Here is a 25,916-nt window from a genome sequence, read left to right as displayed (position 1 = left end):
TGTGTGTGCAAGCGCACGCACACGTTTACCAGATACCCAGTAATTTTTTTCTGTGAAATTAATACAAGGGATGGAAAATAGTAAAAAGTATGCTAATAAGTGATGATGGAAAAAGTGGTTTTGTTTGAAAGAAACTGGAAAGCAGAGTTTTGATGGTTTAGCCAATATGAGTGAATTCTGTGCTTTCTGAATGGTTCACTTCAGATAACTATTTTTGATAGCTGATTTCAATAATGAATCATGAATGAGGCTGTAAGACAAACAGTCAGAAGTTGTATACTATATGAAATGTTGCTGCAGTTGCAGGACAGAGTTTGGAATTAATGTCAGTGAAAAAAAATGGATGGAGAGAAAAGCATTCAGAAACCAGGTATTCTCTGTTGAGAAGCTGAAGTGGTACTAGAAATAATGGTGTTTATTGCTGGCATTTGATTGTTTGAATACCAGGTATTATTTGCTATCAAGTTTTGAAACAAGATGGAGATTCTTCTTAGAAAAGTTTAAAAAATTCTGTACCCAAACGTGGATCATTTGTGTATTGCAAGAACAAAACCAATGGGTAAACCTGGTGAATTTTCTGAATTTAAAAATGTTTATGTTGTGGAACTGATGGTCTGTGGATCTTATAAAATTTGTTGATAGGTCTGCTTGTACTGAAAAAAAATGAATGGCAAAAGAGTTTGTATCTTCTTCTTAATTTACTTATATTCATGTCTTTACATGTACTGATTAAGAAACATTGCATTGCCTATGAGTATTTTCAGTAAAACCGAGTGACTGATTGAGTCAATCCATAAAAAGTGTCTAAGCTCCTCCTAATAGTATATCCTCTGAATTTATAACATTTTCAAATATAATTTCACTGACTTGTCTTTGTTGAGAGGTTCTTTGGACCTTGTTTCCTCTGAATTCATAACATTTCCAAATAATATTTCACTGACTTGCCTTTGTTGAGAGGCTCTTTGGACCTTGTTTTTCAGAATTGTCATTATTAAAGCCTGAGCTGGTGAGAACTAGGTATGCCAGGATGGGTGAGACCTTTTTGGATGGAGAGGAGAATGAAAGAAAAGAAACTGCTAGCACATTACATAGGTTTACAGCAAATAAGATCTTATTAAAATTCAGCAGCTCATTTCCATTATGAACAAATTAAAACAACCCAAAGCCTTAAATGAATCAAAAAGGGGCAAACATCACCTGGTATTATGATAACAAGCATTTCAGTTCCTCTTTTTCAGATCTCCAACCATAATCAACATGAATTCATTATCCTTCTTTCAGCAATAAACCCATTATTCATTCATTTGCTTCAAGTCATGTGCATGACAACTGCTTAACCTGTCCATCTTTGTATAGATTTAAGGAAGCCAAGACTACCTCTAATTTACTTATTTTTTCACAATATTAAACTGCATCCGAATGGAGAAAATTTGCTGATATGTCCATAATTTGCTAATCATTTTCCCACCTGACATACACATTTCACACAATTCAAAATGAAGAGGACTCGGATAACCTCCTTCTGGGTGTCCTTAACAGAACATCCCTAACTCACAAGAAGCTAAAGTCAAAACCTTTTCATTATAATATCTAACTAACCATAAATTAGTGTAAGCGATAAGCAACTCCCAAGAATATATAACTAAATGCTGCTATCATCCCAGGTCCTCTATCAGCAACCATAGCTCTAGCAAGGATGAGAACTGTTGTCTTTCACCTAGCAAACATTTGATACTTGGAAGTCTCTAGAATAGCCAAAAGAATGTGCTACAATATAAAAATCAAGCCAGGTAAGACTCTGATCCCTCAATAGATGTGACCAGCAAGAAAAGCATAATAAAAAGGTTTCATTATGCAGGGAGTGGTGAAATTATTTTCTACATAAGGCAGGATGCCTACAAAATGTCATACAGTGAGTAGTGGAATTATTTTCTTTATATAGGAAGAGACTTTCAAAAATCCTTCTAAATTCTGCCTCATGCTAGTTACTGGAAGGAGAGTTTGTTAAACTCAACAGCTCCTTTAAAACTGAGTAGTTGAAATTAATCACCTACACTTAAACTGTTCTGAGTGAACTCATATTTTCTTCTTCCTAATTTTACTTTTCCTACTGATGTTCTTGCAGCCTTAAATATCAAGGGGGATTCAAAAAGGTTATCACAAACTGTAGACTGCATGTACATTTTGCATAATATTTCTGAGTGACTAAAAAGCACAAAGAATGTGGTAGGGATGTTCTTGAATACAGATCGTGTACTCTTAGTGCAGGTGATAATGAACTGGACAGTGATGAAACTAAAAAATTAATAATTGTAGTATGACTGACAGTGGGCCTTTCACCAGTAATCAAGAAACTGACAATGTTGCAAGTAAGAATGATTATAAGACTTCTTTCATCACTGCATTCACTCAAGATAGTTACATAGTAAGTAACATCTTAACAAAAAACTGGTCTATTTTGAGACATGACAAGAACATCAGACCACTAATAGGACTGCAACCTATTATAGTATATAGGAAAGGCAAGAATATGAAAAACATATTTCAGAGTAGTAACCCTTACCCAAACCACAGGTTAGGTTCTATGAACAAATGTGGCAGATGTAACTATTGCAGTTACATTATAGAAGGCAACATTTTTAACAATAATAATATTGAAATCAGAATCAATCAGAAATACAACTGTAATTCGGAGAATGTGATTTACTGTGCCATGTGTACCACCTGTTCTTGCTTTTACATAGGCAAGACTGATAGAAAGTTAAAAAATCGCATATACGAACACCTATATGACATAAGGAATGAAAAAGAAACAAATTCTCTTAGCAAACATGTTTTGGGGTATAAGGACCATAAGTTCCAATTTTTTATTATAGACATTATCAGTACCAACATGAGGGGTGGTGCATGGTCACTATTAATTGAGAAAAGAGAATTACACTGGCAATTACATTTGAATGCAGGGAAGTGGCCAGGCCTGAATGAATATATTTCAATTAGCCCAATTATATATATTTCTCTATTATGCATTTTACCATTTTAATATCACATGTTCAGTATTTATGTTAAGTGTATTTATTTCTCTTAACATTTTCTACTATATCTAGTTTTTAGTATTTAATCACACATATTTATTGTTTTAACACATTCACCATATTTAAATATTTATTATAAATTGTCATTTTTATGAAGCAGTATTTATATATAGTGTGTTTTTAGGGTGGTGTGTTCCATGAACTTTTTCAGTTTGTATAGTTTGTCTGCTTTTTAAATTCAGTGACTGCAAATATTGTGCTTTTAATGACATAATTGATTAGTTTATAACTGGGTGGAACTTCCTGTTTGGACTGTATAAGAAGGAAGTAACTATGTGGGGTAAATTGTCTGATGAAGTCTAGATCTTTCTGAATGAAAGCGCTCATCCTTGGATTTTTTGTCTGAAGTTAATAAAGTGGATTCTGCATTCTACAACTGTGTGGTGATTTGCAGCCTGCAATACTTTGAGTGGGTTTAATTCAGCTACTTCTTCTGGCTTTTGTGTTTATCTGCTTCAGTTTGTGCTTTGTGACTTTTTTGAGTTTGAGATGGCCAGTGAAGATAACAGGGATTCATCGAGCCCACTTTCTTCTCAGAACACTGATTTGGAGACTCTACAACAAACTGTACTTGCCTTGAGTTCAGTAGTACAGTCCCTGTCACTCAAAGTGGATTCCTTGTTGAACACACCCCCTTCTGACATCATCATGCATCAGCAGCAGGCAGCTGGTGGGGCTGTAATGGCTTCCACAAGCCTGCAGCATGGTTTAAGTGATGTTTCTCTTTCAAATAACTCTCAACAACCTTCTAATGGACATTTTTCGAATGTTTCTAATGGAGAGGACAGTATTAATGCATCTATACCTTGTGGACAATGCATTAACCAGTCTGTGAACATTAATTCATCAGCAGGCACAGTTCCAGCATTAAAAGACTGCCTTGCAGAAACATTTTCCTTTGGTGAAGCTGAGAGAACCACAATGGACACTGGTAACAATGATTTACCATCTCTTTTTGATCAGTTTGATTACAAACTTTCTAAAATTAAGCGACTTCAGCTTAATAATGCTTATTTTAGAGAATGTATTAAGGACAATATAGTGCCAAAAGGTTTAAGAATGTGGCACTACCCTAATGGGTTACAGAACAATTCTGAACTATTTAAAGAGCTAGTTGCTTTATTTGATAGACATGGCATAGAATATATGCATTTGATAGTAGAACATAATGCTGTTTTAATTAATGAATTATCTGTTTCTGATATTGATAAAAGCATTTGTGAACATTTGCATTATGAACAACACAAATTTGAGCATGTGAGAATTTTTAAGAGTATGGAGCATCTAGTAAGTTCTATTAAACTTCGTAAAACTAAGAAACTGAATAGGGACAGAAATGATTATAGTATTGGCCTGGCATATCCCAGACCTCCCTCTTCCCAGGAATGGGGCAAAAAATATAGTAATTCTAATGGGAATTCTAGAAACAGTAACAGCAATGTTATTGATACTGACAATCCTTCAACTAGTAACGCCGGTCAGGTTTTTTTAGACACGGAAGAGTTTCTGCCCTGAGACGCTCAGACCGTCTGAGGAACAAAGGTCCCCAGGGGAACAACAATTGGGATATGGCCCCGATGAACAGGAACAACCATTGGAACAGGGGAGGGATGGTGAACAGAGGGGGGGAAGAGGTACCAGTCCTGGAAAAACAGGATGTAAATGTGATTTTAATTAAGTTGTTGCATTCACCACCAAACAATTTAGGTGATGATATGGACCATTTACTCCCACCCTGCCACATAGTTACCAACACTTTAGGTGACGTTAATGTGTACAATTTTTCCAGTATTGCTGTTAATTCTGAACACTGTGATTTATTTGCCAAAGGATTCACCTTTGTACCCCCACAGCCCCTAAATGTTTCTAATACTCTTATGGATTTAAGAATGTATACACGTAAGCTGAACTTGAATATTCTTTTTAAAAACTCTGCACCTGGTTCTTTTGTTAACCCTTTAGCCATCTCTAGTACATACAACCCCCCACTTCATCCCATTGTCCAACTTTTTGAGAATATGTGTGAATTAGATATATGTAACTCTAAGCTTTCTAGTAGGCACTCTGATATGAATGAGAGAAAGGTAATGGATGAAATAAAAATATTTTCACAAAATGTTAGAAATGTTAGAATTATGAAACCTGATAAAGGAGGGGGTGTTGTCTTGATGGACTATGAGGACTATAACAAGAAAATGTTTTGTATTCTAGAAAGAAAAGCATATTTAAGGTCATCCATTAATGAACTGAACACTTCTTACCAGCATTTAAGGAATGAACGCCAAGATTTATTTATAGAGGGTTCAATTTCTATTGATGTGCTTAATTTTCTCTCTTTTCCCTGCCCTAAAATATCAGTCATGTTTGGACTGCCAAAATTGCATAAAAATCTTAGCCAACCACCCATGCGACCCATAGTAGACTCCAAGGGGTCCATTACCCACCCCCTTGCAAGATATCTGGACAATAAGTTAAATTAATACATATTGAGTGAGACACATATCTGCAAGGTTTCATGGAGCTTCTTACAAGCTATGGATGAGATACCTTTCAAGGACACTTTTGTTTTTATTATTATTGATATTAAAGACCTTTATTCAGTCATACCTCACACAAGTGGTTTGGAGTGGTTTACAGATTTCTTATATGAAAAAGATATCTCACACTTCCAGACCTTGGTCTTTTCGCAACTGATGGAAATTGTCCTTAAAAACTATTTCATTTTGTTTAATAAAGAAATTTACTTACAACAAGAAGGAGTGGCTATGGGGTCTGCATGTCGTGGTTTACATGTAAATATTGTAGTTGGGCAATGGGAGAAGACATTTCTTTTTTCTTCATGTTATTTTGAGCACATCAAATTTTGCACCAGGTTTTTGGATGATATGTTTGTTCTGTGGGATGGACCTGTTGATGTTATTGATGATTTTATAAACTATATTGGAACCACCACAGAATTTCTAAAGTTCACCTATACCAGAGACCTTGACAAAATTTCCTTTTTAGACATCTTACTGGAAAAGGATTATGAAAATAAGATGTTTGTTTAAAAAATCTTTAAGAAAAGCACATATTCGAGCTCACTACTGCATTTTTCTAGAACACACCCAGTCACACAAAAGAAAGCAACAGTTAAGGGACTGTTTGTGTGTGCAGCCCGTATGGTATCTGGTATCGATGAATGTTTAGATGAATTTGACAACTTGAAAAATATGTTTCAAAAAAGAGGCTATCCTTGTAAGTTCATTAGTGATATAATGATTGAGGATGTTAACAAGAGAGAGCGTGGGTTTTATGTACCTTTACTTTCTTGTAGTATGACTGACAGTGGGCATTTCACCAGTAATCAAGAAACTGACAATGTTGCAAGTAGGAATGATTATAAGATTTCTTTCATCACTGTATTCACTCAAGATAGTTACATAGTAAGAAACATCTCAACAAAACACTGGTCTATTTTGAGACATGACAAGAACATCAGACCACTAGTAGGATCGCAACCTATTATAGTATATAGGAAAGGCAAGAATATGAAAAACATATTTGAGAGTAGTAACCCTTACCCAAACCACAGGTTAGGTTCTATGAACAAATGTGGCAGATGTAACTATTGCAGTTACATTATAGAAGGCAACATTTTTGACATTAATAATACTGAAATCAGAATCAATCAGAAATACAACTGTAATTCAGAGAAAGTGATTTACTGTGCCATGTGTACCACCTGTTCTTGCTTTTACATAGGCAAGACAGATAGAAAGTTAAAAAATCGCATATACGAACACCTATATGACATAAGGAATGAAAAAGAAACAAATTCTCTTAGCAAACATGTTTTGGGGTATAAGGACCATAAGTTCCAATTTTTTTATTATAGACAATATCAGTACCAACACGAGGGGTGGTGCATGGTCACTACTACTTGAGAAAAGAGAATTATACTGGCAATTACGTTTGAATGCAGGGAACTGGCCAGGCCTTAGTAAGCATATCTCAATTAGCCCAATTTTAAAACTAAAGGCACTAGAAAGATAAAATGTGCGTGTGTGTGTATATATATATATATATATATATATATATATATATATGTACATATACATATATATATATATATATATATATATATATATATATATATATATATTTCTCCATTATGCATTTTACCATTTTAATATCACATGTTCAGCATTTATGTTGTGTATTTATTTCTCTTAACATTTTATACTATATCTAGTTTTTAGTATGTAGTCACACATATTTATTGTTTTAACACATTCAACATATTTAAATATTTATTGTAAATTGTCATTTTTATGAAGCAGTGTTTATATATAGTGTGTTTTTAGGGTGGTATGTTGCATGAACTTTTTCAGTTTGTATAGTTTGTCTGCTTTTTAAATTCAGTGACTGTAAATATTGTGCTTTTAATGACATAATTGATTAGTTTATAACTGGGTAAAACTTCCTGTTTGGACTGTATAAGAAGGAAGTAACTATGTGGGGTAAATTGTCTGATGAAGTCTAGATCTTTCTGAACGAAAGCGCTCATCCTTGGATTTTTTGTCTGAAGTTAATAAAGTGGATTCTGCATTCTACAACTGTGTGGTGATTTGCAGCCTGCAATACTTTGAGTGGGTTCAATTCAGCTACTTCTTCTGGCTTTTGTGTTTATCTAGCTCAATATGCTCTTGTTATTAGTGTTATTTTCAGGGGGTCTTTTGATCTTGCTTCTATAAAATAATTTCACTAGTTCTCCTATTTTCCTAAGGATGTCTCTGAGTTCTAGCTTGAGTCCTTGAAATAATATTTTGTCTCTTTCTTCCAATATAAATCTTCTCTTTGCCTCACTCCAGCTCAGTACTTTTCCCCCCTCTATTAAATTTTCCCAATATTTCAGTTTTTGGTTCACAATTCTCCAGACAATTGTCATCTGCCTAGCTAAATTTGACCTCCCTCCCAGCCTATACTCTCCTATCAAAAGTATCCACTGTTTCCATTTTTTTTATGTTTTTCTGGGTCAAGAGGTACATAATGGTATTCTTTAAATATTATTGAACTAATGTTTCCTACTTCCCTCCAGCACATATCTCCCAGAGGTCTGACTCTTTAGTCCTCTTCCTTCCTTTAGTATATAGCAACATGTTTTCCACTTGGCCTTATAATTCTTATCTAGTGCAAGATATATCAACTTTAGTTAGGTAGCTTTATAATACTCCTCCAAGGTAGGTAAACCTATACCTCACTGGTCTAGGGGAAGCTCCATTTTTGTCTTCCCCTACTCTTTCTTTTCTATTGTGCCATATTAATCCCTTGATTTCTTTGCTTAACTTGCCACAAGTCTCTTTATTGGAAAGGAAAGAACAGGACTGACTAACATAGAATCAGGAAACAAAACATTTTTGTAGCTAAACATTTTAGTATCCAAGGGCATCTCCATTAAATTCCAAGTCTTCATTTTCTTGGTTATTTTATGTACTGTCTCTGCCCTCATATCTTCAGCTGCCAAGGATATTTTATTCCTTAACAAAACTTTCAGATACCTGATTTTCTGATGCCTCCAAAGAAATGACCAAGTCTGTACTAATTCAAATGTAGGGGCACAATTTACCACTTTTTTCTTAATTTGTTTATCTTTTCAAAGCTTTCTAGTATTGTAAAGATCTGCTCCATACCCCTTGCAGGATTCATTACATATAATGTAGCATCATTCTTTAATAAGGCAATTTTCTGCTGTATCATCTCTTCCCATCTATAGCCTACAGCAAAACCAATGTATAGAGCTGCCCAAAGGTCCAATCCAAGATAAAAACCATGGTATGACAAAACAGACAAGGAAGGACCACCACAAAAAGAAATATTTAAGTAAAAATAATTTAATGAAACAACAGATGCGCGCTTTCACATGGCAACCATGCTTCTTCAGATCTAAGTTACAAAATAAAGCCTGCAGTTTAAATAGCATACTCAACATGGTTAATCAATTAAATAATTATATAATTGTCACTTATACATCAATTACACAGCTTAAAAATAAACATCACTATAGTAACTAATAATTAATTAAATAAAAAGGACTTGAAACTGTTTAAATGAGACCAACTTAAAAACAAATACAGAATTCATTAATTTCAATTGTCATGCTTCCAGAGCTGGTTTGATACTAATAAAAGAATTCAATCCATCTATAGCTTGCCATTGCAGATGTCCTTATTTTCATTGCCAAAGGTTCCAGATATAAAGGGAACAGTAGAGAAGGCAGCAGGCATCCTTACCTTGTCTCTCTCAATATAGATATTTGTTGAGCTAGCCTGGCATTGCATTTCAATCTAGTTTTAGCCTCTGTATATAAATTAGCAAGTACTCTGTGAACCCATATGTCTTCAAGACATGTTACCGGAACTTCCAACTTACCCTGTCAAATGTTTTTTCCATATTCAGTGATATGATAACCAGTTCTTTCTTTTTATACTCTGCATCTTTTTTTGCATCAGTGTTTTAATAATGTTATCAAATGTTTGTCTTCCTCTCACAAACTCACATTGGTCCACATGCATGAGTCAAGGCAGAATAGATGACAATCTTTTTGGTAAAATCTAGCAAACATTTTATAATCACGGTTTAAATTTTATATTATCCTATAAGATTGGGGTTCATAGGGTCCTCCCCTTCCTTAGGTATTGTCACAATTACTGCCACATTCCACAAGGGCAGAAATGGGTTTCCTCATAATATATTATTGAGTAATTTTATCTAAACCATTGTCACATTTTCTATCACAATTTTCTACACCTCTACAGGTAGATAGTCATTCCAAGGTGTCTTTATAGCTTCTTATTTATTTTGATATTATTTATTTAACCACGGTTGAAATCTCCTCTAGGGTTAATCTACTCAGTCCTAATTTTCCTAGATATTGTTGTCTTTCAGTAATTCTTGCTTCTATATCTTCATCTTTATCATATAAATTCCCATAATAGTTCAGCATGATTTCCATAAAAGCTTTTGACTCCAGTTCTATCCCACCAATACCTGGATTTTTAATCTTCACTATCATTTTTTTCTACCTTCAGTTTTCTTAGTTTCTGAGCTAACAATTTAACCCCCTTTGGCTTATTTCCAAAATATAACCCCATCAGCTTTGTTGCCTTACTCTCATAACTCTTATCCAAATACTCCTCCATATTTTCCTTTAACTTATTCAAACATTTTGAAGTTTCATGTGGAGTTCTACCATTCATCTCATCCTGAACCCACTTGATTTCCCTGAGTGCCTAGGAGTATTTAATTCAACTTTTTTCCAATATTTCCTCTGTCTAATATCCACTTGTACCCTAACTCCTACTTCAAAAGCATCTCATGCCAGTTCTAAACCATTGTGCTTGGCGGTCAACTCTTCAAGATTTATAAACAGCAGTAGCAGTAGCCTTTCTTCACACACCAGCTTATTCAACAGATAGGTCGGAAAATGCCATTGTCAGACAATATATCCAGTCATTTTACTTTTTTTTGTTTCAGTAGATAGAAGCATGATTGGAAATAATTATTGGGTGCATTTGTACATTTTCAACTAAATGAGCATGTTCTTTAGAGATTTAGCACTCATCTATACGTACCTCTGTATTGTATCTTTCAGAGTAGAAGGTAAATGACTTACTCTGTGTACTTTTTCCTGTTACATCATAATACCAAAATACCTTTAAGATACTTCCTGATGCATTTCTCTTCTGACTTGCATATTTTTGGTAAATAAGTTGTCCCTGCTCCACAGTTAGTTATTAAAAAAGCACTTGTATGGATCTGGGGTACTTCCCTGCACTGTACATTTATCTAAATTTGTGAGAACTCCAGATAAACTGAAATAATTTTGTTTTAGTCTGTGTAACTATGCATCCCAAAATGTAAAACGGACTAGTGGTGTCACATATGTCAGCTGTAGAATTAGAAGAAAAAGAAGAGAAGGAGGAGAAGGAAGTACTCTCACCTGTTGGATCCAAAGGTGATGGGGAGAGAAAGCACTTCCTGCTGCTAATCCATCTCCATTCTTGACACCACTACTAGTCAGTATTAATTCCAGTTTAACTTACACCTGGGTGAGACTGAAATTGCACATTTGTGATCAATGCTCTATCCAAGTTAACAATTTTTAAATGAACAAAAAAAAAACAAATTAATAGATAAATGAATAAATAAAACATCATCTCAAAATCATTCCTTATGGGAATGCTCCTGTTCACACCCCTCATAACCTACTCTCTACTCCCAACTCTTTTTCCTCCTTCCTTTGTCTCAATTCCCAGCTAGCAAATTCCTGCTTGCTTCTAGCATACAACTCCTTATCTGTACCTAGTAATTTTTTAGTAAAAAAAAAAAAAAAACATATCTACTACTTCTAACGTTGAACCAGAAATTATAGAATGTTTTTCTTTATAATCCTCATGTAAACTATGTGTGGAACATAATCTTTGTATAATCTGTATGTAGAACATAATCTCTGTATAATCTTTATGTGGAGCTTTTCTCCCCGGGACTCCATTGAAAACGGGTTCTTTTGGCCCAATGGACTATCCTGGTTAAACAACTGCAAATAAATAAATAAATAAATAAAAATAAATATTGTAATCACTAGAAAGACATAAAACAATGGGGAGACATTTTGATTTCAATGCGTAGATTTATAACCTGAAAATGACCAAATGGCTATAGATGATCTCAGAGACATGACAATGCTGAACAGGTGATGCTAAAATGCACAAACAGGTTGTTTGAAAGACATAAGGCTTATAGTTGTCTTCTGCAATTGTATACTCACAGTTGGAGGGAAAACATGAATAGCCAGAGCAAATCTTGGATTGGGGATTCAAGAAAAAAGAAAAAGGAAAAAAAAGCTCACTAAAAACTAGCAGTTATCATCCCTAACTTCCCATTCAAAAATGATCAGTGAAGAAGCCCAAGCTATATAGTAGTGGTGGTAGGAGTGCTTAAAAAAAAATAAAATAAAAAGAAAATCATGACTAGTGCAATCTCTCTAATTCTAACTGAGTTCTTAGTCCTTAGATATGAGGTATTGCTTTCCCTGATTAGTGTTCACAGCTAATAAGATAGGGGAAATGGTTCATTCTGCAATTTACAGACTTCTTGTCTGCGGCCTCATTTTTCCCACTGTGACAAGTAATAAATGCACAAATCCCTGAGTAATGCTTCTAGCTATATAATTAAGAGCTAAAAATATCACAATGGTAAAATAACTCACTAAGAGAAAATTATTTTCATAAAAAAGTACTATGTAATAAAAATCTATGGTAGAAACAATGCAAAAATGAGTCTTCTTATCATATTTCAACCCATCTAAAAAGAGTTATAACATCAATGATCTGAAATTACTTGGTTACTAATCTACTTCAGACAGCTTAAACTTTGAAAATATATTCAGTCTGCCATGGCAGCTTCATGAAATCTCACAAAATGAGTGCCATAGAAAGAACACCCCCCCCCCTCCCCCGAGCAGCTGATGCTAATCATAATCACCCATAGAACTTTTTGCTTTATTCTACTCAGAAGTAAGAACACCTGGCAAGGAATATAAAACAATGCACATTGACAAATGTAGATTCATAGGTTCAGTAATAAACATCTTTTTAGAAGTCTGATAGCATTTTTCCCATGTTTAAGCATGTAAGTATCCACTTTAGACAGAAGGCATCAAAACTGGTAGGTCAATCCCAGGTCATGCTAAGAAATACTCTACAGATTTTCTGAATGATATTATGCTTTTATATGTGTAATCATATAAAAAAATATTAGTCTCAATTAAATGTATGGATTTCTGAAAGAAAGTAAGGGAAAAAAAATGGATACATTCCATATTACGTTTTATGATACCTAAATCTGCATGCATAAAGTTACAGTAGTATGAATTACCCAGTAGCAATGTAGACACTCTGCTATGTAAAATTCAGTTTCATTATGCAATTTAATGAACAAGCACATTTGGAAGTTTAAAATATATGCATTTCTTTTTTCATTATAAAGTATAGCAGTAAGCAGAAGCAGTAACAAAGTACAGTATTGTTTACATAAAACTGCTGCTGATTTGATAGAATTATTGAGAAAAATGCAGATAGCAGCCATGATTTTATGAAAGTGTACAGAAGTGATAGCTAAATTTGATGCAGACCAGAAAACATTAACTGTCATTTCTGTGAAGATTTCTTGAGTGTGAAGGTTTGATCTGTGTTCTCTTGTATAACAATTAGCTCATTAGTTAAGAAACAAGTAATGATTTTTAATGAACAAAATTTAGTCGTACCATTTAAACAAGCGTTCCCAGTTTTGTTAGAAAAAGGGTTAGAATTTATGACTTGGTGTGCCATTGTCTGATGTCTAATTGAGACCATGTCAGTCGATTTTCTGGAATGATGCTCTCACTTCCATGCAAGAGCAATAAATAGAATGTCTTTGTGAGTAACACTGAGTACACTGGAGTGATGAATTTTATTTAATGATTTTACTCTTGTCAACCTCATCTGTTCACCAGGGTCCCCTCAAAAAATCTAAAGGAACTGGTATTGTTTTAATAAAATAAATGTTTGCACCAGACGTGAGGAAGCTGCTAATGTGATAAATGAGTTGCATGTGCTGCTAATGTTAATGGACGCCTTGAGTTTATTGTTAAAATACACATATTGATCTTCTGAATGGCAAAGTCTAGACAGAAAGTCTCAAATATGACGAGTCGTTCATGGGTCAGAAAAGGGAGACTGCATCCTTCTCTTAGGAAGTGGCATGAAAAAAGAGATCTTCTTAAGCCTTCCTGAGTAAGCCAGGTTGTCAACTAAACTTATGTACTTAATTAGGAACATTTACAGATTTTCTAGTTGAACCAGGAGTTTGATCATGATACTGCAGTAGAGGCATTGTACTTTATAATTGTCAAAAGCAATCAAGTGTCTAGTGCAACAACACCCTTCCTAGAGCAGACCTAGAGTAATATTCTTCATATGCATCATTTGTGTCACATTAAAGGCCCTTCTTACCAACATGACAACTGATGTATCAAAGGTAAGATCCCTATCTTTAAATGCCCCTACATTTTTAATAAAATAATTGACCTTAAGTTGTTTCCCTGAATTCAATAGGTGGCGTTCTACTTAATAACATTTGCTATATTATATTTGTTAACACTGAAAGCCAATCCAGTATTTTTGCATCAAGTACAGGTTGTAGAGCTACTGTAACTGAGGCAGGAATAATGCAAATCAGTTTGTGATCGACAAAAGACTGATTTTGGGGTCTATATCACAAAATCGAACTTCCAAAATGTCGAACACCATAAGTTCAAACTTGGAAGATCGAATCTGGATAACATCAAAACTTCAAAACAGCAAATTTTTTCCCAGGGAAAAAAATTTACTGTTCTGAAAAACACACACATAACAAAATCACACCAAATACCTTCAAAACTTACACTAAACCTTACATACACCACTATCTATGCACTATCCTTAACCCAGCCCTAACCCTAAAGTCCATCACTATCACACACTTACCTGACCCACGCCCTAACCCTAAAGTCCATCACTATCGCACACTTACCTGACCCGTACCCTAACCCTAAAGCTTGTCAATATCGCACACTTACCTGACCCATTCCCTAACCCTAAATTCCGTCACTATCGCACACTTACCTGACCCGCGCCCTAACCCTAAAGTCTGTCACTACCCGTTCGTACACTTATCTTGACCCGGTCCAAAAATGCCAAAGCCGCAGAAATGGCCAACCAAATTCTTTCCCTGTGAAAGAATTCGGGTTTCCATGGCTTCGACATTCTCAACTTTTGAACTACCAAGTTCATCCTTCCAGTATTCTTAACATTCAATTTTGCAATAGGAACCCTGATTTTGAGCTCCATGCCACCCTCTAGTAACTTTAAACAGTGGTGACAGCTGATCTCTCACCTTTCTCAGCTAGATTCATCTGAAAATCCAGTTAACAATCCAATGGAACATCATTAATCCAATGCTCAGTGAATTTGTTTTTAATTCCTTCATTGAAGGTATTATTACAGCCCTTCACAAGATAAAGTGTCCTGTGTGTTCACTTACCCCCTCATCCAGGACATGTGTGACCTCAAAAAACATAACCAGATGTTATAGACTTGCATTTCTCTTAAGAGCAGTGCAATGATTCCTATTTACCTCTGAACGAGTTCCACTATGATCTTGTTCATAATGTTGCACAAGTCACTGTTAAGTCTGGTGCATTTGCACCAGATCTCCCAATATGCATGGACAAATGTCTGGCAGAGAAAGGTAGTGTTAAGAAGGCAAGATGTAAGTAATCTACTAGTAAATTTTTAAATTTTGATTTTGATTCATTCAATGGATAGTCACAAATATAACATTATGTAAGTTACTTAGTGAAATCAAAATCTATAATCTCTTCTTAAAACACACATATTATTTTACAAGAACCACACCTGAATAAAATACTAGATTCAATAAATACAAGGCAGAAATGCAGTTAGTGAAATGGGCAGAATGACATGTGCATACATCATCATCATCAGCCCCCTTTTTTCTACATGGGATCATGGTGTCATGTTAAATGTCATTATCTCTTTCTCTGTTCAGTGCCATTCTCCTACCTTCTTTGACAACCATTATTTATTTATTTTACATTTGTTAACCGGGGGTGTCTGACTGAGCCGAAAAGGCCCTTTTTCAGCAGAGGCCCGGGGAGAAAAGCTCCACAAAGAAAAAGTACAAATACATTTAGTTATTTAGACATGATCAGTATACACTCAAATTACAAAAGACGATTTTACAGTGGTATGCGGCACATCAACAGTTACAGTGGAGAGAACAAACAAAAAAATATTAATTTGAAGATAAAGGTAATTAATAGATTTGTGGTGTACAGCTGGAATTTGGATCATAGGTAGAATACATACAAAGTACACAGGTACAGTACATACACTGTAGATTAGCCAGTGTTTGTGAGTAAGATTGAAAACTATTATCAAGTACTCTAGATTTAGTATGTATACCTTATCCTCTTTCACTAGCCTGGGGAGCAATCATGGCACTGCCAACTTTGCTTGAAATGTTGCCTGATGAGGTCTTTAAAGGAGGCTTTGGATGATGTGTTTTGAATGCTAGTGGGGACAGAGTTCCATTTTTTAGCCACTGAACTACTATATAGCGCATCTCCAAAGCTATTGTAGCTGTTGGTGACTTCTAATAGTAGTTTGCTAGATGATCTAAGAGGCCTTTTGGCTGAGTGATGTTGTACTAGGTTTTTGAGGGCAGGACACTTATTGCGGAGGTAATAGATCAAATGACAGAGGCAGAGCTGATTGTAGGTTAGGAGGTTTGGCAGTTCAAGCCAGTGGAGCTGTCTCAAAGCAGTACAGTGATGAGTTTTATATGAGCAATTTGCAGCAAAGCGGGCAATTCTGTTATAGCAGGATTCCATTTTGCTTAGTTCAGTTTTGTTGAGATTAGTCGGAATGGGAGATGCATAGAGTAGGGTGGATAGAAGTTGGGAGCAAGCAATGACTGATCTTCTGTTGTTGGTAAGAAATGGTTTGATATGGTAGAGTGATCCCAGTTTGGCATGTACTTTTTTAATAGTGAAGTTGAGTTGACTATCAAATTTTAGGTGGGAGTCTATGGTTATTCCCAATAGCCTAGCCTGTGCCACTGGAGCGATTGGACTAGCATTTGTGGAGTAGATAGTAAATTGACTGTTATCAGTGTTTTTGTTAGAACTGGTTATAATCATAAGCTGAGTTTTCTTTAGATTGAGGATAAGCTGGGCTTTGGTAAGGTAGTTTTCAACATTAGAGAATGCTAGTTGAGTTGTTTGCAGGAGTGTGGAAATGTTTTGTGCAGCACATATTAAGGTAGTGTCGTCTGCATACTGAATGATAGGTGCATGCTGTGTGGAGGTATGAAGGCCATTTGTGAAGACTGTATTACCAGGTGGAATATAGATCACAATTGTGGTGATGACCTTTTTAGGGTGAAGTTGAAGTTGTGAGATAAGTATATCCCAATTATTGGGGGAGGGGTAGGAGTTTGGTAATTGACGTACAGTAAGGACTTGTGCAGTAAGGCAGTTTCACCCCCTTTAGTGGTCTGTCTTGTCTAATGATATTGTAGCCAGTAGGGAGAACTTCTGAGTTAGCTATATTTTTATTTAGCTAGGTTTCTGTTAAAGCAACTATGTCTGGGGAGTAGTGTGCTATTGTGGCCTGGAGTTCAGGAATTTTATTTTTGATACTTTTAATAGTAATATTTAGCATTAAAAGATGGTTGGTTTTGCTGCTGTTGTTGATTTGCCCATGGATGAAGCTAGTGGGGGTGTTATGTTCTGATATTTGTGTTGGAGCAGTTTGTGTTGGACAGGATGGATTTGGACCTGGGTTGGGGTGGTTATCTCCACGTATGGTGAGCCTGGTGTTAAAATGGTGATACAGATGTTGGAGTCTGGTGAGGAGTGTGAGAAAGTATTGTGTTTTTTGGAGTAGGAATGAGAGCATATGTGTTTAGTTCTGAATTGGTCAGTTATGTAGTTCTTGAACAATTGTGAGCAGATATTATTATAATGTGCGGTGTCTGTATATGAGAGTGCATAATGTAGTGTTGTGATACTAAGTTTAGGGATATTGCTAGAGTGATAACTTGTGTTGTTGTAAAATATTATGAGAAGACAGACTAGACTTAGTTGTGTGATAGTCATGGTTATAAAGTTTAAGTTGGCTCTAGGTGGGGGGTCTGAATAGGAAGTAGTGTGGGTGATGTAAAAAATGCCAAGTGGGAATGAGAGTGATTGGAAGTATTTTGTGTGGAGCAAGTTGGTGTGGTATAATGTGATATGAATTGAGGAGCTGTGATTGGTGGAGGTGAGGTGTGGGTGTGGCTGTGATTACTATAAATGTAGAGGTAGTGGGGGCGGGAGGAAATAGGGGACAGGGGAGCAGAGAAAGCTCGAGCTAGCGAGGGTGAATGGAGTGGGGCAGAGCCCACCGAGACGAGAGAAAAAAGTAAGTATTACTTTACAAAGTTGAACATTTTAAATAAATTCCTGAGGTCTAATGGCTTACCAGCAAGCAGAATGTAATTGCTGAAGAGCACTTGTGTCCTGGTGAGAGACTAGAAATTTAAAGATGGCTCCATGCTCAGCAGGATTCTAATATAGACTTAGTATTGGGGGAGGGCGATAGCACAAGAGGTGTAAACCAGGTGAAATGCAAAGAAACCAGAGATGCAATCAGTGGAAATCAGTGAAGGCCACAGAGGGGGTAAGTAATAATTCAAACTACCTGTAAAGTGAAGGAGAGAAGAGACAGCAAAGTTTATTAAGGTTGGGAGTGTTTCTTCACATTGACTTGCTGATTAGTAACCAGTTTGTGCACAGATTAGAGTAGGGAGATACATTAGCAATGAAGGGGAATGTATAGAGATGCAAATAAACAGGTGGGCCTCCAAGTGATACAAACTAAGGCAGAAAGCACTGAGAGGGCTGCTTGAAGGTTAATTTAGTCACAGGGATCTGAATTAAATGTATACTATCTATTGGACAGTTAAGATTACTGTACTAGCTGGTGGGGGGGGGACACAAGACTACAACAGTCAAGTTTTATTAACATGCTGAAAACTACTAAGAAATACTGCTAATGTAATAGCTTCACTCTCATAAAACATACAAGTAGAATGCCTGGGTGGACTGACCCTGCTCTTGAGGCTCAAAATGTATATCCTTGTTTAGTTTGCAGTAATGATTCCTTCTTATACTGTATGGGTGGAGTGGTAGCCGCAGACTGCAGATTTGCTTGAGTGTGCTCCTGCTCTTGAGGCTCAAAATGTATATTCTTGTTTAGTTTGCAGTACTGATTCGTTCTTATACTGTATGGGTGGGGTAGTAGCCACAGACTGCAGATTTGCTTGAGTGTGCTCAGCAAGCAGAATGTAATTGCTGAAGAGCACTTGTGTCCTGGTGGGAGACTAGAAATTTAAAGAAGCATACAACCATACCAGACTGTCACAGGTCTTTCACACTATCCATCCATCTCTATGCTGGATGCCCTAATTTCCTCTTGCTTTCTTCCTGCCGGTCTCAAATATTATTCATCAGATTATACTCTGCTTTTCTGTACATGTGCCCAAACCAACATAATCTGTTTTCTTTGACATTCTCTGTATTTGGCTCTACTTTGGCCTCTGCTCAGATGTCCCCATTTCTTTGTCCCACAGTGTGCAAACATCTCAAGCATTTCATCATCATCACCTCTAGTTTACTCATCTTCTCTGCCTTTACTGCCCAGGTCTCTGTACCGTACAGTAGTACTCATTGCACCACCATTTTGTACACCTTACATTTCAGCTTCTGTGGTATTTTTCTGTCTTACACTACCCCTGACAATCTAGGCAAGTTGGCTGCATTCCCTCTGATTCTAGCTTTGACTTCCTCATTCAGGCTTTCCTTCTCCTTAACCACGCCTCCCAGATACTTGAAGCTGTTTACCTGTTTCACTGTTTTCTCTTCTATTTCAATTCTCAGCTTCTTCTGATATACCCAGTTTGCTGCCATTACAACTGTCTTATCTGTATTCAGTCTGTTCTCAGGTGCCTTCAGTTTTCCATTTCATTTCCTATCATTTGCTGAAGTTCTTTCTCTGTCCCCTGCAATATATTCCTGATGCAGTCCATCATCAGTACAAACTACAGCAGGCTCGGAGATGAACCCTGATGCACACCCATTCCCACTGGTAACCCTTCTGTGAGACCGAACATTGTTTGTACTTGAGTCTTTGGGTGCTTGTACATAGCCTGCAATAAATTAATCTATGTGTCTGGGACTTCAAACTGCCACAGGACTGCCCAAATCAGCTTTCTTAGGACCTTGTCATATGTTTTCTCCAAGTCTAAGAATGAGGTGGGTGAACTCTTTCCTCATCTCTACCATCTTCTTTTTTTTTTCTTTTTTTTTTCCAAAATGTTTTTATTCATTTTATAACACAATAAATTAACAGTGTAGTCACAAGAAAAATCTCGATCCAAATCTCAAAAAAAAAAAAATCACATCAAACCAATGAAAAAACAAACAAAGCAATGCACCACCAAGATAGTATGACCCAGTTTATTTAATCCAGAGTAACAATAAAACCAATAAAACCAGTATGCAGGTTAAGCACTTTCATCTGTGTAAATCCCAGACTTCCTCAGAACAAATGTAGTATGCATCAGTGACCATTTATATAACAATCAGCCAATCAAAAACACAACCTTAATGCAATTAACCAATTAATTAATTATAAACAGCAATATATACATAAAAAACATGTTAAAATATGTCCTGTTTCATAAGGTAAAATGATATTTCAAATAAACTTAATACAAATGTCAGAGAGTTCGAAACCAGTTCAAAAAACGTACATCAAGATATATATATATATATCTATATATATATCTATATATATATCTATATATATATATATATATATATATATATATATATATATCTATATATATCTATATATATATATATATATATATATATATATATATATATATATATATGGGTCTAGGACATTTAACTGAAAGCACATTTCACCTAAACACAAATGACTGAACACAAATCACCAAAAACACACTTGTCCCCACTGTAGTGCGACCCTGGAGTTAGTATATATAATAGGGGGTGTGGATGGTGTAGCCCCCCACATATTTTAAGTAGATATCATGTTTGGAAAAGAGTAATATATTGAAATTGCAAGTATCCATGTATATAGTTCAAAATATTTAACATATGTGTGGGGCTATGCCACACCCCCTACCTTATATACTAACTCCAGGGTCACACTACAGTGGGGACAAGGTCATCTCAAACTGTAGGTGAAATGTGTTTCGGTGAATTGAGTTTTAGGTGAATTGTGCTTTCGGTGATTTGCGAAGCCCCCCACCTAATTTCCTTTAAAAGAAGAAAATAACACAAAAAGTACAGATTTTAAACAAAAATAGGTGGGGGGCGAAGCCCCCCACCCCCTAACTATATATACCTACTCCAGGTTCGCACAACATTGGGGAGGGGGACAGATCCCTGTTATTTGCCTTGAATACTGGTTTTTGATCAAATGAAATTTTGATCAAACGGATTTAGGTCAAATGGTCTTGCGATCAAATGAAGTAGACCCATATATATATATATATATATATATATATATATATATATATATATATATATATATATATATATATTTATATAGACTTTCAAATATTACCCATCCAGAGCTCAAAATGTTTTACCAGATCTTATTTTTGTTCATGCTCTAAATGTTCTAAAATGATCTCATAAAATTCAAATATGAATAAAAAATTTTATTTTACTTAAGTATTGCTGATATTACTGAACGGAAATCCATGACCTGTAAAATTTGTAAATGGTGATGAACCTTTATAATCTTTCAGCCCTAATCTTTAGGACACTGTTGATACTAATATTTTCGTTCAACCCTGGGGGCTTGGCTGCATCCAACCTTAATAGCCAGTATAATTCTTTATATTCTAATCCCATGGTACGGACACAAATGCACTATTTAGACACTCTAGAGAATGTCATAACAGTAAATACAAGTTTTTTCATACTAGAACAGGTTGTACATGACCCGGTGGGGGGGGGGGTGTGCAATGGGAAGCCAGATTATAATATTGAGAATTATACTGGCAATTAAGGTTCGATGCAGCCAAGCCTCCAGGGTTGAATGAAAATATTAGTATAAACAGTGTCCTAAAGATTAGGGCTACCAGATTATAAAGGTTCGCCACCATTTACAAATTTTACAGGTCACAGATATTTCATTTGCATTCAGTACTATCAGTAAAATAAAAATGTTTATTCATATTTGAATTTTATCCATTAAATGTGTGGTTTTTGATTGGCTGATTGTTATATAAATGGTCACTGATGCATGCTACAATTGTTTGAGGAAGTCTGGGATTTACACAGACAAACACGCTTAACCTGCATACTGGTTTTATTAGTTTTATTGTTACTCCAGATTAAGTAAACTGGGTCGTACTCTCTTGGTGGGACATTGCTTTGTTTGTTTTTCATATATACAATGTCCATAACAACTAAAAAAGTAATGTACATAGGAGAACATTTAATATTTGTCTAACAGGCTAGACAATTTTGTCCAAGCAAATAAATAATGAGTTGTGTTGTTAGTCCTTGCCTTTATAGTAGCAATCTCATTCTTACAAATGCATTTCACAAGATGTATAAATTTGACTTTAAAGATAGGAGTAGATTGGGATTTCCAGTTTTTAGGAACAATTTTCCTTGCTATAGAGAGGATAGACCATAGTAAAAATGTTTGTATTTTAGGAATGGCTTCAGGAACAGGAACATTGAAAAGGATAAGGGAGTCAGAAATTATACAGTTGTCATTCCATAGAGCTTTACAAAGATATTTAAAGTCTAACTAAAATGGGGAAATTGTTTTGCAATTAACAACCATATGTATCCAGTCAGCACTGGGTGTCCATATCTCCAGCATTTCATTTCATCTTTCTTGTACATTATTGCTAGTCTATGTGGGGTGAAAAAACATCTAAGTAAAAATTTCCATGTGTATGCATGCCAGAAGAGAGAAGATGAGGATTCCTTAACCAAATGTAAACAAAGTTTTTTTTTATCTTTTTCTGAGAATACTTGTCTATTAACTTCACTTGAATAATTCCAGAAAGAAACATCTGCTTTGTTAAAATAATTTCTGAGAATTTTATAAATAACAGATATGTATAAAGTGTTCTTCAGTGAGCTATTAATGACAGTTGAGATAAAATCCAAGATTTTTAAGTTACTCTTATTGTATGCCTCTAATGAGGGTACGAGCTTAGTATGTATAAAGTCCTTACAAGTTTCAATGTACAGCCAATTGCAATTTTGCAAACTATATCTGCTGATCAAATAGTCTGCAGAACTGAGAGAAATTTACTTCAATGTAATAGGTCACCCTTCTTAAATTCTAACATTTTCTGAGTATCAAAATATATCAAACATTCATTTGTGTAAGCAATAGGAAACATACTTATTAATAAATTCTTAATTAATTAATCAGAAATCATAAGCTTTTCAAACAACAGCAATATCTGGTTTATAAGAGGCGTGAGAACAAGTTTTGACATTTCACATTCAATGCATATTTTTAAAATCCATATAAAGATGTTTGTATGTATTTGAGTATATGGTTCAAGCAATGTCCTATTACTATTAAGAAGTAAGGTTGCCTGTGTTGATTTCCAATATGATGTACAACAAATATTATTCCAAAGCAATACTGTGTTAATAAATGAGGAGTTTAAATAAAAGCCGATGTTTGGTAACCCTATACCTTCTTCATCCCCAGCTTGTGGTGTGCCAGAGAAGAGAAATTCTTGCTTTTTGGGATACCAAAGAAGTTAAGTAATAAGTTATTAATTTTCTGTTTAATTTTGACAGGTGGGGGAATTATTAGAGCTTGGTCAATGAATAAGATTTTAGGTAACAGTATCATTTTGATTAAAGTTAGTCTGTCTTCAGATGTGAAGAAGTCTATTCCAACTGTCAATTAGACTAGTAGTTGAGTTTAGAAGCTGTTGGTAATTGTATGTGAATGATTTGTTTTTATAATTTGATTCAATAATGATACCTAGATATTTAATATGCATGCCCTCCCAGTTTATGTCTCTTTTTGATCTAAGTTTCATAGTAACATTTATGTTCACTAGAAGTGCCTGAGGTTTGGTGTGATTGAATTTTAGTCCAAAGATGTTTGCAAAGAAGTCTATATTATGTAATAGGTGATCTATTGAATTTTCAATATCATTAGACGTTATTAGTAGGTCATCAGCAAACAGTTGTATCTTGGGGGGATAATTTGTCTGACACTTTGTATCCTTTAACGCTATCAGTATTTCTAACATAATTTGCAAGTGGCTCAATAGCCAGGGCAAAGCATCTTCTCAACTGTCTGTCTCACTAAAAACATGGAGTCAGACGTGTTGCATCCTGACCTGAATTCAAACTGCTCATCTCTCATCTTATTTTCTACTACTCTACATATTTGTTTATCAATTACCCTCTCCAGAATATCCATACAATGTGACAGGCATTTGATATCTCTGTACTGCCCACAGTTGTGGATGTCGCCTTTGTTCATGTATACCGTGCTCATTCTCCAGTCATCTGGGACATGCCTTCCTCTCCATACTGTTATGATTGTCCTCAGGAACCTTTTCTTCCCTATGTCACCTGACATCTTGATCATATCTGCTGTGACCTCATCTGAAGCTGCTGCTTTCCCAGACTTCATTTTCCGTAGTGCTGTTCTTACTTCTTCTGTATTGGGCTCCTCACCTTCTTTCATCTTAGGCTGTGTCTTTGGCAGTACGGCTTCCATGGGGTTGTCTTCATTCAGAAGCTGCTGAAAGTATTCCTTCTAGCTGCCTTTAATTTCCTGTGGGCTGAAAAACAGGTTATTGCTATCATCCCTTATGAATGTTATCAGGCTCTCATCTTTATCTTCGTCTCTTTGCCTTGCAACATGATTGAGTTACTTTTTGCCATCTACCAAGTTACTTTCCAGAGTTTGGTAGAGTGTCTCTGATGCCTTGTTCTTTGCTATTGCTATTCCTCTCTTAACTTCTTTGCTAGTGAACCAGTATTCATTCTAAGCCAGGCCTGTCTTTGTCTTTTCTGTCTCCCACTTTTTCTGCACTCCTTCTTTCTTTTGATGACTTTCTAGACTTCTGCAGCCACCACCAGCTTTCCTTATGTACCTTATTTCCACACCTGGCTTGGCCACTTATCAGTGCTGTAGTCCTCACAAATGTTATTTTGTGGGAATGCTGTTCTTCAACTCCACCTATTTATTCTTCTTCCTGAGGTGCTAAAGCTCTGAGCAATTCTTGAAGTTTTATGTTTTCTCTCCAGTCAACTTCCAGGTCTTCAGCCTAGTTTCTGTTGACATTAGAGCTTTCTCTGACCACTACTTACAGGTGCTTGTGCTTCTTGAGAGCAATTCTTAAACATGAATTTCCATAGTCTGCACTTTATATATGAAATTAACACTTAAAATGTATAATGAAATGAGGGTATCTCTACTTAATCCCTGATGTCTAAATAAGATATGCATTACTGAGGACTTCCTTTATTGTAAGGCTGTGGGATCTGAACTCTCAGTAAAATATGGTTTAATACCCTGGATGCATTTTGGTCAGAATCACATAGCATCCTTTGAAATCTTCTTTTCCTTTAGATCTGGTGAGGTTGTATTCATCTACAGTCATAGCCATGTTAGAATAAGGTCACACAGCACAAACCATAAAGGAAATATAGTAAAAGCCCATTGTAGTCATTTATACTACCAATTAAATGGTGATTGTTTTGCATCCTGTCCGTCAAAGAACATTTAGAATAGCTTGCTGATTCAAATTAACAATTAATCAAAAAGAATATAATAATTATGGTCAAAATCCTTTACTCCTTACTTGATTAGGACAGTTGCATTTGCCATAATAAACTTGACAATTGCCTATGAGAATTCATTAGCAATGACAACCTGGAACAACTAATGAAAAATCCATAAAAATAAAAAAAAAACGTTTAGGTAATATTTTGACTAGTATATTACTATTCTGCTCTCCCTATATTAACTCTCTTTCCTTTGTCAAATCCTTTCCAAAAACAAAGGCTAGGCATGTACAAAATGGCTAATTATTATGCATTTTCTCTACCAGTGATTATGCCAAATTAATAATATCCTTAACAACAAT

The sequence above is a fragment of the Protopterus annectens genome, chromosome 5.part1 (assembly GCF_019279795.1).
Source record: "Protopterus annectens isolate FY-2018-M chromosome 5.part1, PAN1.0, whole genome shotgun sequence".
NCBI lineage: Eukaryota > Metazoa > Chordata > Ceratodontiformes > Protopteridae > Protopterus > Protopterus annectens.
Note: the sequence above shows the minus strand (reverse complement) of the source record.